At 53.2% G+C, this 13,485-nt stretch overlaps 1 protein-coding gene across 1 annotated transcript in view; it reads right to left on the bottom strand.

The window, feature by feature from the left end:
• The window catches only part of PNMA5 (PNMA family member 5), a 5,716-nt gene extending 4,800 nt beyond the window's left edge, over nt 1–916 (bottom strand). Inside the window, exon 1 of the mRNA XM_017893315.1 lies at nt 771–916. The gene's annotated coding sequence lies outside the window, so the exon portion shown is untranslated. The remainder of the gene's footprint in view (nt 1–770) is intronic.
• Between the last annotated feature and the right edge of the window lie 12,569 nt (nt 917–13,485).

Below are 13,485 nucleotides of genomic sequence, written 5' to 3' on the forward strand. Positions count from 1 at the left end.
ATTCCTACCCCAAGCCCTGCCCCCTCACCAAGTCCAACTCCTACCTCCATGCAAGTCTAACTGATGTCCCCAAACCGCCTACCTCCATTTCCCTGTTCCCCCCAATCCCCACCCTGTTATTTACATACACCCACACCACCGACACCAGTGGAAGCAGGCAGAATCTAGGAGGGGAAGGTTCGAAGCCACTTTCCCTCAAGGGCAAGGGCCAAGAGCTACTGTCCTGACTGCAGTGTCTCCGGGCAGGGTCGAGGGTGGAATAGGTCTCCCTGAAGTTTTTTTTTCTTTTTTTTTTTTTGAAACGGAGTCTCACTCTGTCGGCCAGGCTGGAGTGCAGTAGCGTATGATCTCAGCTCACTGCAACCTCCGCCTCCCGGGTTCAAGCGATTCTCCGACCTCAGCCTCCTGAGTAGCTGGGATTACAGGCGTGTGCCACCACACCCGGCTACTTTTTGTATTTTTAGTAGAGACGGGGTTTCCCCATGTTGGCCAGGCTGGTCTCCAACTCCTGACCTCAGGTGATTCACCCGCCTTGGCCTCCCAAAGTGCTGGGATGACAGGTGTGAGCCCCCGCGTCCGGCCAGGTCTCCCTGAAGTCCTGCCTGGGAATGGCAGGGATTCCTCGGGGTGCTGTGTGTGATCTAGTGGGATCCCGCCTCCATGGAAACCTATGGCCACCAGCCCCTAGACCCCGTTGAAAATAGTAAGGGTTATTGGGGGGATCCCCTGTAATCTGGGTTGCTGTCTGAGCCCGGGGTCCAGCTCCGTACCTGCCGGAGGTGCCTCCAAGCCGGTGTTCCCGCGCAGCGCGACCACCACACGTCTATGGCGGCTGCTGCCTCTGCGCCGACTGCGCCACGAGGCTGTGGCGGGAAGAGGTTGTCTGGAGATGACACCACTCCCCCAGCGGAAGTGCACACGGCCCGCTCACGGTTGCGCACTGGTGACATAAACTCTCCTACTTCCCGCAAGGTGGTTCCTCAGCCCGCCCCCCCGTGCCAGCCCGAGTCAGCCTGCACCTTTGAGGACAGAGAATGCAAGCCCAGCTGGGAGCCACTTACATTGCAGAATAGCTCCCAGTCCTGTCGTTTATTGGCTGGACGATGGTGGCAGCCAGGCTCGCCACGTGCCATTTGGCCCAGCAGCCATTGTGGCTGTTCCCCATTGGAGGGGAACTGTGGCGTCCCAAGCCTGTGGTGAAGGGCCGGGTGCAAAACACCCCGTGCAACGTATAGGCCACGTGAGTGTGCTTGCTACCTGAAATTCATAGTCCCCGTTTTTTATTGGACTGTGTTCTAGGGGAGGAGGGCAAAAAATACAGCTAACGCCTGCATTTCACAAGGGCATTAGTTTTCTTCACTGCTCACTGAGAGCCAGATGACTGAAAATATTCCATTCTCCCATTATTCTCCTGATTTCACGACCAAATATTACGCACCTAGTACCCAAGCTGCTTCCTGTCGTTTCCCAAAGCAGGTTTCTTCCACAGAGGGAAGATCCTGGGGCCTGCAGTGGCCCGAAAGTGCTGTTCCAGAAAAGGGTGTGGGTGCGGCACAGGTAGCATACTTCAAGGTGCACATAAATTCCCTGGTAATCTTTAAAAAAATGCAGGTTCTGAGTAAGGAGATCTGAGGCAGGGCTCCTTCCGCTGAAAGCTGGGTTACTTGCTGCATATCCCTGCCCAGGCTGCGTGGAGCAAGGGTCTGAAGCCTATGATTACATTTCACGGCCAGAAGTTATGGACCTTTAGTGACAGAATATATTTGTTTTCTTTCTTTGTGATTAAAAAAAAAAACACAAAACAGGCTTTTCTGGTAATGTTTTAATAAATATGTTAAAAGCAGACAACATTTTAAATTGATGGTCACTGAGCAAGATATTTGCAGATGTCACCTTCTTCAGCCAGGTGTGGTGGCTCACACCTGTTATCCCAGCACTTTGGGAGGCCAAGGTGGGCAGATCACTTGAGATCAGCCTGGCCAACATGGTGAAACCCCGTCTCTACTAAAAATCCCAAAATTAGCTTGGTGTAGTGGTGCAGGCCTGTAATCCCAGCTACTCAGGAGGCTGAGGCACGAGAATCGCTTGTACCTGGGAGGCAGAGGTTGCAGTGAACCCAGATTGCACCACTGCACTCCAGCCTGGGCAACAAAGTGAGATCCTGTCTTTTTTTTTTTTTTTTTTTGAGAAGGAGTCTTACTCCTTCTCCAGCCCAGGCTGAAAGTGCAGTGGTGCAATCTCTGTTCACTGCAAGCTCCGTCTCCTGGGTTCACGCCATTCTCCTGCCTCAGCCTCCCGAGTAACTGGGACTACAGGCGCCTGCCACCACGCCCAGCTAATTTTTTGTATTTTTTAGTAGAGATGGGGTTTCACCGTGTTACCCAGGATGGTCTCAATCTCCTGATCTTGTGATCCGCCCACCTCTGGCCTCCCAAAGTGCTGGGATTACAGGTGTGAGCCACCACGCCCGGCTGATATCCTGTCTAAAAAAAAAAAAACCATTGAGAGCCCATTAAATCAATCTCCTTCATGTGACAAGAAAATAGTGCTGGAAGCCATTGCTTAGCTGCCTGGTATCACAACATCACAGAAGGTGATGCTTCGGAAAGAGGTTCTGCCTCAGTCACCTCTGAGCTACTGAGGCCTGTGAATGTAGTGATTTGGGGGACCTAGTCTGGAGTCCTAGTACCTGGCTGTCCACCAACTCCCAGCTTCCAGACCCTGCCCCTAAGCATGAGCTTTCTCTCCGCCAGTTTCCAACCCCCTTTTTCTCTCAACACTTCCACTAGGCCATTTTGAGGGTAGAGGGTCAATGGTTGGGCCTGTTGCCCCCGGAGGCTCAAAGCCTTGGTACATCAAGCCCTTACCATGCAGGTTCCGTTCCCAGGGCAACATGGATACCTCCCCTGTCTAGCTATTTGCCTCCCCCGGAGACTCTGAGATTTTTCTCCCTCATCTATCTGAGCCTTCTGGGAGAAGTTGGAAGCCCATGTGCCCTTAGTACAGCCGACCTGACATATCCCTGCCCTGTGCAGCCCCTGATGCACTGCTGAGGCGTGATCTTCCACCTTCCTGTTTCAGGGCCTCGAGGTGGTCTCTGGAGTGGGCTCCACAGCCTGAAGGTGGCATTTGCCCATGGGTGGTTGCAGTGTCTGCAGACAGAGAGCAGGCACCAGCGGGACCCCAGAGTTGCCGAGGGCACCCGGGGGAGGAGCCAGATCGCTGTGCCCCCAGGCAGTAGGTGCGAGAGGGGGTCCTGGTCTGGAACCTGAGGAGAGGGGAGGAGGGTCTCCTTGCTGCAGGAGTCTGGGTGGGGTGAGCTCCTGGCTGCAGGGCACCTCTGGCTACAGAAGGGAACTATGGGAGAGACAGGGGCTCTGACTGTGGGGGAAGGGGACTCCTGGCTGCTGACACGGGAGGTGTGGGAGGGGATTGCCAGATTGCAGGGATGATGGGATTAGGGAGGGGGCTCCTGGTCAAGTGCTGGGAAAGAGGAGGTGGGCGCATCCAGCTGCAGGGTTGCATATGATGGTTGGAGTGGCTCCAGCTGTAAGTTCTGCCATCAGGGGCTGTACACCAAGGTGAAAGAGGCGCTTCCTGCTGTGGAGGTGGGGGATGCAGTGAAGGGCTCTGAGCTGCAGCAGTAGGGGTGGGAGAGCATGGGCTGTGACACTGGGCAGGGGAGATGCTTCAGGCCCTGCATTTGGGAGTGGCTGGTCTCTGGCTGTGCGGTGGGGGTGGGCTGACTGGCACCAACATCCCTTTCTCCCCTTTGCACTCACAGGCTGTGTCAGAGACTGCAACAGTCAGCACACATTCCTGTCTGATCAGGCTTCCTCCCTCAAGTCCTCTGCGATGGCTCTGGTGACGCTTCGGGACTGGTGCAGGAGGATGGGTGCGAACGCAGAGCACTCCCTGCTCATCCTGGATAGCCCTGACGACTGTGAGGACCATGAGTTCCAGGAGGCCGTGCGGGCTGCCCTGTCGCCCCTGGGCAGGTACCGAGTGCTCACCAAGCACTTCAGAAAGGAGCTCGGGGCCAGGGCAGCCTTGGTGGAGTTCGCTGAGGGTTTAAACTGAAGCTTGATTCCCTGTCGAATACCAGGCAAAGGACACTGGAACATGATCTCCCTGCCCCAGGCCCCTGATGCTGATTTCAGGATATACCCAGTTTCCCTGCACAGCCCCAGGGGCAAGCAGTGGCCAAAGGTGCAGGTGAGGCAGGAGCTGCAGGTGAGGAAGACAAGGCAGGTGATGGAGGAGCTGCAGGTACAGCAGGAGCCATAGGTGAGGCAGGAGCTGTGGGTAAAGGTGAGGTAGAAGCCACAGGTGAGGGGGGATCTGCAAGTGAGGCCGGAGGTGCAGGTGAGGGAGGAGCTGGAGATGAGTTGAGAGTTGCAGAAGAGGCAAGAGAGTCAGATGAGGGAGCCACAGGTGATACAGGACCTGCAGGTGAGGCAGGAGCTGTGGGTGAGGCAGGAGCTGCGGGTGAGGCAGGAGCTGTGGGTGAGGCAGGAGGGACAAATGTAACAAGAACCTGGGTCCAGCCTTCGTGTTGCACCCTGCAGGCTGTGCTGGAAAACAGGGCCTACCAGGAACTAAGACCCTTTTCCGGGAGGGAGCAGCCAGGCTTCGAGGAAGAGTTCTTTGAGAGCTGGGTGGAGTGCGCCAGGGATATGCTGCAGCTGTGATACCATGCATCGGAAAGGGAGAGGAAGAGGTGGCTGCTGGAGAGCTTGGGTGGCCTGGTCCCGGACGTCGTGAGCGGCCTCCTGGAGGAAGATCCCAACTTGGCGGTGCTGGACTGCCTGGCGGCAACCGGGACACTCGAATGACTTCCAGGCTAAAGTTCCTGACCTGCATGCAGGGGCCCTTTGCCTTCCTGGTACGCCTGGAAGGCCTGCTGCAGATGGCCCTGGAGAAGGGGGCCGTCCGCCCGGCCCTGGCCAATCACCTGCTACTGCGGTAGGTGCTGCCTCAGGCCTGCCCTAGGGAGGCCCTCCAGAATACCCTGAGGGGTTGCAGCTGGAGAGGAGGCCACCCAGCTTCCTGGGGCTGCTCCAGCTCATCCAGGAGATGGAGGTGGGGGCGGCCTCCCCAGTGAGGAGCCAGCAGGGTGTGGCCTGGCCAGTGGCCGCAGTGGAAAGTGAAGACCCAGTTGCCGCCCAGGCAGCTCCTGCCCATGGAGATGCTGCCCAGGCTTCCTTAGCCCAGGGGGACGCCAGCCAGGCTGACCTCAGTGTAGAAGATGCTGCTGAGACTGCTCCTGCCACCAAAGAGGCTGTCAGGTCCACCCTTGCCACTGGGGAAGGTGGAAATGCCCCTGCAGAGCTCAAAGGAGCCAGAGGGCCTTGTCCAGGCAGGAGGCCAGGAGGCTGAGGAGCCCCCCAAAGGGAGGCTTAAGTTCATCCTGGAGGAGTTGGAAAATGAGGACAGGGCCAGGAAGGTGGGCCAGCGCAAATCCTCCCCAGGCAAATAGGCTCAGAGGGCCCCAGGGCCTCCTCTCCTCTCAGGCTGCAGCATCCTGGAGGCAGAGGGGAGGCCAGACCAGGGCTGGTCCCTCATCCCACATCAGGATCGGGGTCCCCCACCTCCCTCCAAAGGGCCCTGGCCACCACCATCAGCCCTTCTGGTGACCCAGATGACCACGTTGATACCAAATGGGGTTGGGGGAGGTGCCCTTCCTTTGCACCCAGTGCTGCACCCAGCCCTAGCCCCAAACTCTGCCGTCTCCAGGGTTCTGGCCTGGAGGGAGTCCTGAGTGGCCAGCTGCGGCCTGGGTGGGGGCACCTGAAGATGTCTGTCTCCCACCCCTTGTCCTGGGTTGGGAGAGACAGGGGCAAAGAGGTCCTCTCAAGGGTGCCAACCGCCTGGGTCTCCCAAAAGGGTCGCCCCACTTGCCGTCCCCAGGGCAGGCTGCCCCCTGTTCTGGGAAGCCCACCCTCACCTGTGTAGGCCCCGTAGTGACCCAGCAGACGCCCACCCACTGCTAGCTGTCGTTCCTGTGCAAAGTTGTGTGTTGTGCACCCACCTGGGCAACCGCCTCTAGGCGCGGAGCATGTGCTGTGAACCTCCTGCGAGCCCAGGTTCTGCTCGCTGCTGTCTGTCCTGCATCTTAAACACCACCTCTGCTTTCCTGGTGTAGATTTAGGCCAGTGGCTGCTTGTTCTCGTGGAGCTGTGTGTGTTCTTCTCTGAGCAGCTCCTCCTCAGAGGCCTTCAGCATAGACCCAGGAGATGGTGGGAAGGAGGAACCAGGGCACGGCGGATGCTCACCCTGTGACCATGATGGTGACCATGACTGTGGGAGGAAGAGCCGGACCCGGGATGGAGTGGGGCTGCCCTGCCTGAGGCTCCCAGGAGAGCTTCATGCTTTGGCGTTCCACCCCTGTTACTCGTGATTGTTTCCTCGACCTGGTGGGCTGTTCCCTGCTGTGTTTACTGGTGTCCTGTGACTGTCTGTGATGGCCATAGGACAGGGCCCTGCCCCAGCAGATGGGCTCGGGAGGGGGTTCCCTGAAGCCAGTGGACACTGCCAGAGTCCACCGTCCTGGCAAGAGGTGGACTCTGGGGCCCTTAGGAAGGAGGGAGGTGGCAGCGGGGTCAGCAGCAGGAGGGGGGTAGACGAGGCACCTTGCCAGGAACCCCAGGAGGAGGGATCCCAGGACCTGTGTCCTGTGGTTGCTGTTTGCAGTTTCTCTCTGTGTTGTGGCTCCCTTCTCTTCAATGATTTCAGTACATGTTTCTCTTCAATAAATTTCATTTCATGTTCCAGCTGGCCTCGCCTCTGCTGTGGGTAACTAGTGGGAAAGGTCTCTTTGGGATAAAATGGGAGCTGGGGGACAACAGTGGCCTGGAATTCTGAGCCTATTGTGGTCACTGGGATACGGTCAGGGCATAGTAGGCCAGCGATTGTAGAGAATGACCTAACTGTGGTTAGGTCATTTTTTAATTGTTCCTCAGTTTCTCATGTTTATCCTGTGTGTGGACTACAGTGCTAGAGCTTTCACCATCTCTTTGGAAAGACAGAAGAGATGGATAAGGAAAAGGAGCAGAGCAGAGCGGCACCCCTCGCCTTCCTCAGGGTCTGGGTAGCGGGCGCAGGACGTGTCGCCTGTCCAAATGCGCAACCGCCACCAGTGTACACGACGTGTGTGCGCCTGTGCACCTTGGCGAGCGCGCAGCCGTCATGAGTGCGCCTGGGCACGCCGCCATTTCCTGCAGCCGCGACAGCACGGTCGTATGTTTCTGGTTGTCATTTTATTCTTTTTGAGAAACGGTCTCGCTCTGTTGCCCAGGGTGTAGTGTAGTGGCGCTATCATAGCTCACTGCAACACAGACCTCCTGGGCTCAAGCGATTCTCCCGCCTCAGCCTCCCGAGTAGCTGGGACCACAGGCGTGCACCACCATACCCGGAACCACAGTCACAGTCGGTCGCAGTGCCAGCTGGGAAAATGCGACCCTCCACAAAGCGAAATGGCCCCCCAGGGCGAGTTCGGCCTCGGCGGAGATTCTCCTGAGGCCATGCCAGCGCCGGCCGCCAGAGGGCGCCCGAGGATCACGAATGGGCCCGAGGCGCGGGCGGCCCCTTCCCATGCTCAGGGTCTGCAGCCGCGGTCAGAGTGGCCGTGGGGTGACCGCACGTGGACCGTCACTGGCAGAAGGGAGCGCGGTCCCGCGGGGGCTGAACGGGGCTCCTGCGGTCTGAGCTTGTTTCGCAAGAAGCCCGGGCGGCCATGGCCTCTGGGACACCAGACACGGGTCGTCAGGGCTGTCGCCGGGAAGGGGGTGTGGACGTGCAGACAGGGAGGGCAGCCGAACCCTCCAACCACGCTGGGCCCTCGGGCTGACTGGGGTTGGTCTGTGGGGCTCAGTGAGGAGGGACTTTGTTCCCTAGAAGTTTGAAGAGGGAGCGCCATGGGGGTGGCGTCATCCTGACATCCTGCAGGGCAGTGGAGCCTTACTTTCCCTAGCCCCAGAGATCATGAAGCCTCTCTTTGTTTAAAGGTAGAAACCAAGGACAAGAGATTGGTGGGAATTGCTCTGGTTACAAAATTGCAGAACCAGACTTCTTAATTCTGGGACCTGTGCTGCTTTCATTACAGTCTGCCGCTTCCAGTTTGTGATGTGCTCCTTCTGTGAACAGTTAGCAAACCTGCTGGCTGTGTCGCTCTGGCAGTGAGACCAAAGGTGAAGGATGGGGGGAGGCTGATGCATTTTGATACTCAAAATGTCTCCTAAACTGTCAGGTATGGTATACCATCTCCTGCCTCCTTGATGTTTGTGATGGCACCCCAAACACTCAGTATATTTGTCCATCTAACATTCTTACTCCTGCCTGGACAGGCCCTCAGTATCATTCAACGAAAGCTCAATTATTACACAGGGAGTGACAACACAGTCGTGACTTTCCTGTTGTCATTTTTTTTTTTTTTTTTTTTTGACACAGTCTTGCTCTGTTGCCCAGTCTGGTCTATGTCCACAGTATCCTCCTGGTCTGCTTATACTAAGTCAAGCAATTTTTGTGCTGGCATGGGTTCCAAGCACCTGAGAAAGCCCAATGTCATCTCTCTTTTCAAAGTGGTTCTCTTTTGGCTGTACTTTATATTCCTTCTAGCATAACCTCTTCCTGACTGAAGGCCAGGCAGAGCACAGGCCACTTTAAGGTTTAACTTTCAAGTAACTAAGAGCCTCCCTTTCCCAGAGCAGCAGCAGTGCTTGGAGAAGCACCTGCCTCAGCTTTTATTCTCCCTAGAAACTGGCCTTTCCTTTTCCCATTGTAACCTACCTCTGAGCAAGCTGGCAAAAAACCTGCATGCCCCCTTCTTTGCTGCATGAAGGAAATTCAAACCATGCAAGTTCCTGTCTCCATGTGGGAATTCTCATCTTGGCCCCCCACTTCTAACTTCAGTGAAAACCTAGGCCACTCTCCTTCCTTTGCTTCCAGAAGCCATTTTGGAATTGCTGGAGATGACTGCTCCCCTCTCCTGAAAACTCTCAATTATATACGTAGTGAAACTTTTCTTGTCCTCTTGGCGTGTATGTGGTGTCATCAGTCTTAACATCCTAGCTGATTTTTGAGTGGGGATCTATCTGCCTCTGAAGGTGACCTTAAAAACAATTTTGCAGGAGGCATAATGGAGATTAGAGCCACTTTAAAGACCTCTAGGATGTATTAACAGGTATGGTGGTCCCCATCATATCTCCATTTAATCCACCAGTTCTGTCCCCTGTGGAAATTGGATGAGTTCTGGAGAATGAGTGTACACTACCTCATGCTTCATCAAGTAGTAATCCCAGTTGCAGACACTGTGTACCAGACACAGTATCATTGCTCAAATAGATTTATAAGGCCTTAGGTGCATAGTATGTGGCCATAGGTTTGATGAAGGCATTCCTTTCCATTTCAACCAATCAAGGAAAGAGGATAAGAAGCTGCTGTGGTTTGAATGGTTGTCCCCTCCTAAACCTATTGTTGCGGGAAATTGAGGACCGGAGAGACCAATATGGAGAACAGGAGGATTGTTTATTTTAGGTACACACCAGCTTAGTGGATTTGTATTCAAGAAGCTGAGCATTAAATAAAGACAGAGCGGGGTTTTTATAAGTGGATTTACAGAAGTAAAATAAAAGTAGCTAATTATATGATAGGTTATGTAATTTATAGCATAGCTTAACTTGTGGCCTTGCATAGCCAGCGGCCTTGTAGCTGCATTGAAAGAAAAATAAGAACCGGCTAAATACAGATATTTATAAAACATAGTTATGCTTAAGAAGCCAGGGAAAGGAATAACAGTAAAGGAATTTGTCTCTCTCTCTTTTTTTTTCCTTTAACCTTGTTTTGGAGGGGAGGGGTGTCTGGAGCCTATTCCTTTGGCCTTGGCTTCTTAAATAGCATTATCTTATGACTGTCCTTGAAGTGGGCTTGCTAGGCAGAGCCAAAAGTTGTTTTTTCTTTTTAACCCTTGCCTTGCCTGCTACTTTTTTTTGAGTGAATGAATACATATTTATTTTTAAATTTCTGCCTCACTATGTTGAAATTGAATCCTCAGTGTGACAGTATTGAGAGGTGTGGCTTTAAGCCGTGATTGGGTCATGAGGGCCTTGCTCTCATGAGTACATTAATCCAATCATTGATTAATGGGTTAATGGATTAATGGGTTATCATGGGAGTGATACTGGTGGCTTTATAGGAAGAAGAAGAGCGATAGAGAGACCTGAGCACACACAGCCATCTCACCATGTGATGTGTTGTGGCACCTCAGGACTCTTCAGAGAGTCCCCACCATCAGGAAGACCCTCACCAGATGCTGCCCCTTTATCTTGGACTTCTCAGCCTCCATAACTATAAGACCTGTTTTTTTTCTTTCTCATTAATTACCCAGTTTCAGGTGTTCAATTATAAGCAATGGAAAATGGACTGACACAGAAGCATTTCACGATCACATGGACAAACAAAAATCTTTGTTTACAATTTGTCTCAAGACCATGTTAACTCTTCTGCCCTGTGTTACACTATCCTCTGTCATAATATAGTCCAAAGAGATGTGGGTCATCTAGACAGTGCATAGAATGAAACATGGATCTGTTACACTGACATCATCATTCTGATTGGACAGGACAAGTAAGAGGCAGCCTACACACTGGGAGGCCTTGGTAAGACACGTGTACTCCAGAGGGTGGACAATAAGCCCTATGGGGATTCAGAGATCTGCTACATCAGTGAAGTTTTTTTTTTTGGGGGGCTGGAGTGCAGTGGCGCGATCTCGGCTCACTGCAAGCTCCGCCTCCCGGGTTCACACCATTCTCCTGCCTCAGCCTCCCAAGTAGCTGGGACCACAGGCGCCGCCACCTCGCCCGGCTAGTTTTTTTTGTATTTTTTTAGTAGAGACGGGGTTTCACCGTGTTAGCCAGGATGGTCTCGATCTTCTGACCTCGTGATCTGCCCGCCTCGGCCTCCCAAAGTGCTGGGATTACAGGCTTGAGCCACCGCGCCCGGCCCATCAGTGAAGTTTTTAGGGGTCCAGTGGTCAGAGGCATGCCAGGATGTCCCCTCCAAAGGAAAAGACAAATTACTGCCTCTTGAATCCTCCATCATAAAGAAAGTAGTGCACCTGATAGACCTCTTTGGGTTTGGGGGAGAAAACATTCCACCCATAAGATAACTTCTGAGGTACACACACTGGGGGACACAGAAGGCTGGGAGATTTAAGAGAGGCTGGGAGCAGGAAAGCGATCTGCAGCAGGTCCCGGCTGCAGTGCAAGCAACTCTTGAACCATCTCATCTGACAGACCCTGCAGTGTCAGAGGTGTCAGTGGTAAGAAAGGAGGCAGGGTAGGGTGTAAGACCAGTCCCCATGGGAGGATCGCCACACAGGCCCCTAGGGTTCTGGAGCAGGGCCATGCCACCCGCATCAGAGAATCATACACCTTTTTAGAAAACAGCTTCTGGTGTGCTTCTGGGCCCCGGCAGAGACAACGCTTGACCGTGGGACACCAAGTGACTGTGTGTCACTTGTAAGCTGAAATTTCTCCTTATAAGCTGGGTCAGTCAGACCATCAGGTGAAAGTCAGATGACCCTCCAGCAATCCATTGCACAATAGAAATAGTTCATCTAGTCAGGAACAGAAGTGTGAGTGAGCTATGGAAGCAGCAGCCAAGACACTTGTGTGACCCATTACAGTTATATCAGTGCCCCTCCCTTAGCTCACACCTATGGCTGTGTGATCTCACGTGGCTAGATGAAGGAGGAGGAAAAGGCCTGAATATTGCTTATGAATGGGTTGGCTCAGTCTCTGGCCCTCTGGCCAATGGACAGCAGCTATATTCCAGCCACACCCACCTAGGGACGGCCCTGAAAGACAGTGGGGAGGGAAGATCTTCCTGATGGGTGGAACTTTAAGGTGTGCACCTTGTCATCCACTTTGTGTGGGAGAAGTGGCCCACAGTGGGAATATGCACAGATTTCTGAGCAGTGGCCAATGGGCTAGCCAAAGGACTAAAAAGGAAAGGACTGGAAAACTGGAGACAAGGAGGGCTAGGGTAGAGACATATGGATAAACATATGGGAGTGAGCATGAAGGAAAAGTTTACATCACATACGAGTGCCCACCAGAAAGCATCAACAGTGGAAGAGGAGCTGAACAGTCAAGTGCACAAAATGATGCAGCAAGTTGGACATTAGCCACACTTCACCATCAGCCAGTCCAGAACTGACACAATGGGCACATAAACAGATGGGCCACAGTGTGAGAGATGGAGACTGCTCGCAGGCCCGGAAGCATGGAATCCTACTTAACAAGGCCTTTATTGCTACTACTGGCTCTGAAGGTCCGGTCTTCCAGCGAAAGAGACCAATGTTGAGACCCCAATCTGGCACCATTTCTCCATGTTGGGTCCATTATCTCTTAGAAGAGACATCCATTCTTTCTTACAAGGACAGAAACCTATTCTGAGTATGGGTTTTCCTTTCCTCCTGGCAGAATTTCAGCCAACATCACTATCCAGGGGCTTTCAGAGTGCATGACCTGCAGACCTGGAATCCCACACAAGAGGGTGTCCTACCAAGAGACACACTTCAGAATGAAGGAGGTATGTGTGTGAGCCCATGAGCATGGCATAGTCTGGTATCACACTGCCACCCAGAAGCTGCTAGCTTGATAGAGTGTTGGAATGGCCTTCTGGAGGTGTAGCTGAAGCACGTGCTTAGAGGCACACCCTACAACGATGAGGCGCCATCCTGCAAGATGCAGTATATGCACTGACTCAGAGATGTCCATGTGGCACTGTGTCCCCAGTAGGAAGAATACATGGGTCTGGAGGCCATAGGGTGGAGGCCAAAGCGGCCTCACTTTCCATCTTTCCCAATGACCTATTCTGGGGCCAACATTGTGCTTCCTGTCTCCTCAATTCTAGGCTCTGCAGGGTAGAGGTTCTGGTTCTTTGCACTCTTATCAGGAAATACAGCCTGGGTTCCAGTTGTACTTATAGCCACCACTGCTGCCTGGCATTTTAGGGTTCTTTGATTACAGACACCAGCAAGCAGGAAGAATCATCATGGTGGTGGGAGTAATAGATAATTATCAAGGAAGAGGCAAGACTGCTGTTATTATATAATAGAGGCAGAGAGGAATATGCTCGGGACTCAGATGATCTTCTCTAGTGACTTTTGGTACTCCCTTGCCTGATTGGCTGTAAGTGATTAAGTACAATGTGAGTGGTCTAAGAAGGGTATGGATACAAGGGACTCAGACCACTCAGGGATGAAGGAAGCTGCCAAAACTGCAGAGGTTATAGTTGAGGGTGAGGGAATCCTAGCATGGATAGTGGAAGAGGGTAATCATGAACACCTGTTGCAGTTGCAGGACCAACTGCACTGATGGGGCTTGTACTTTGTCCTGCCAACTTTTCTCTTCTTCTTGTTCTTCTTCTTCTTCTTCTTTTTTTTTTTTTTTTTTTTTTTTTTTTTTTTTTTTTTTTTTTTTT

Source organism: Rhinopithecus bieti, unplaced genomic scaffold, assembly GCF_001698545.2.
Source record: "Rhinopithecus bieti isolate Rb0 unplaced genomic scaffold, ASM169854v2 scaffold_24220, whole genome shotgun sequence".
Lineage (NCBI taxonomy): Eukaryota > Metazoa > Chordata > Mammalia > Primates > Cercopithecidae > Rhinopithecus > Rhinopithecus bieti.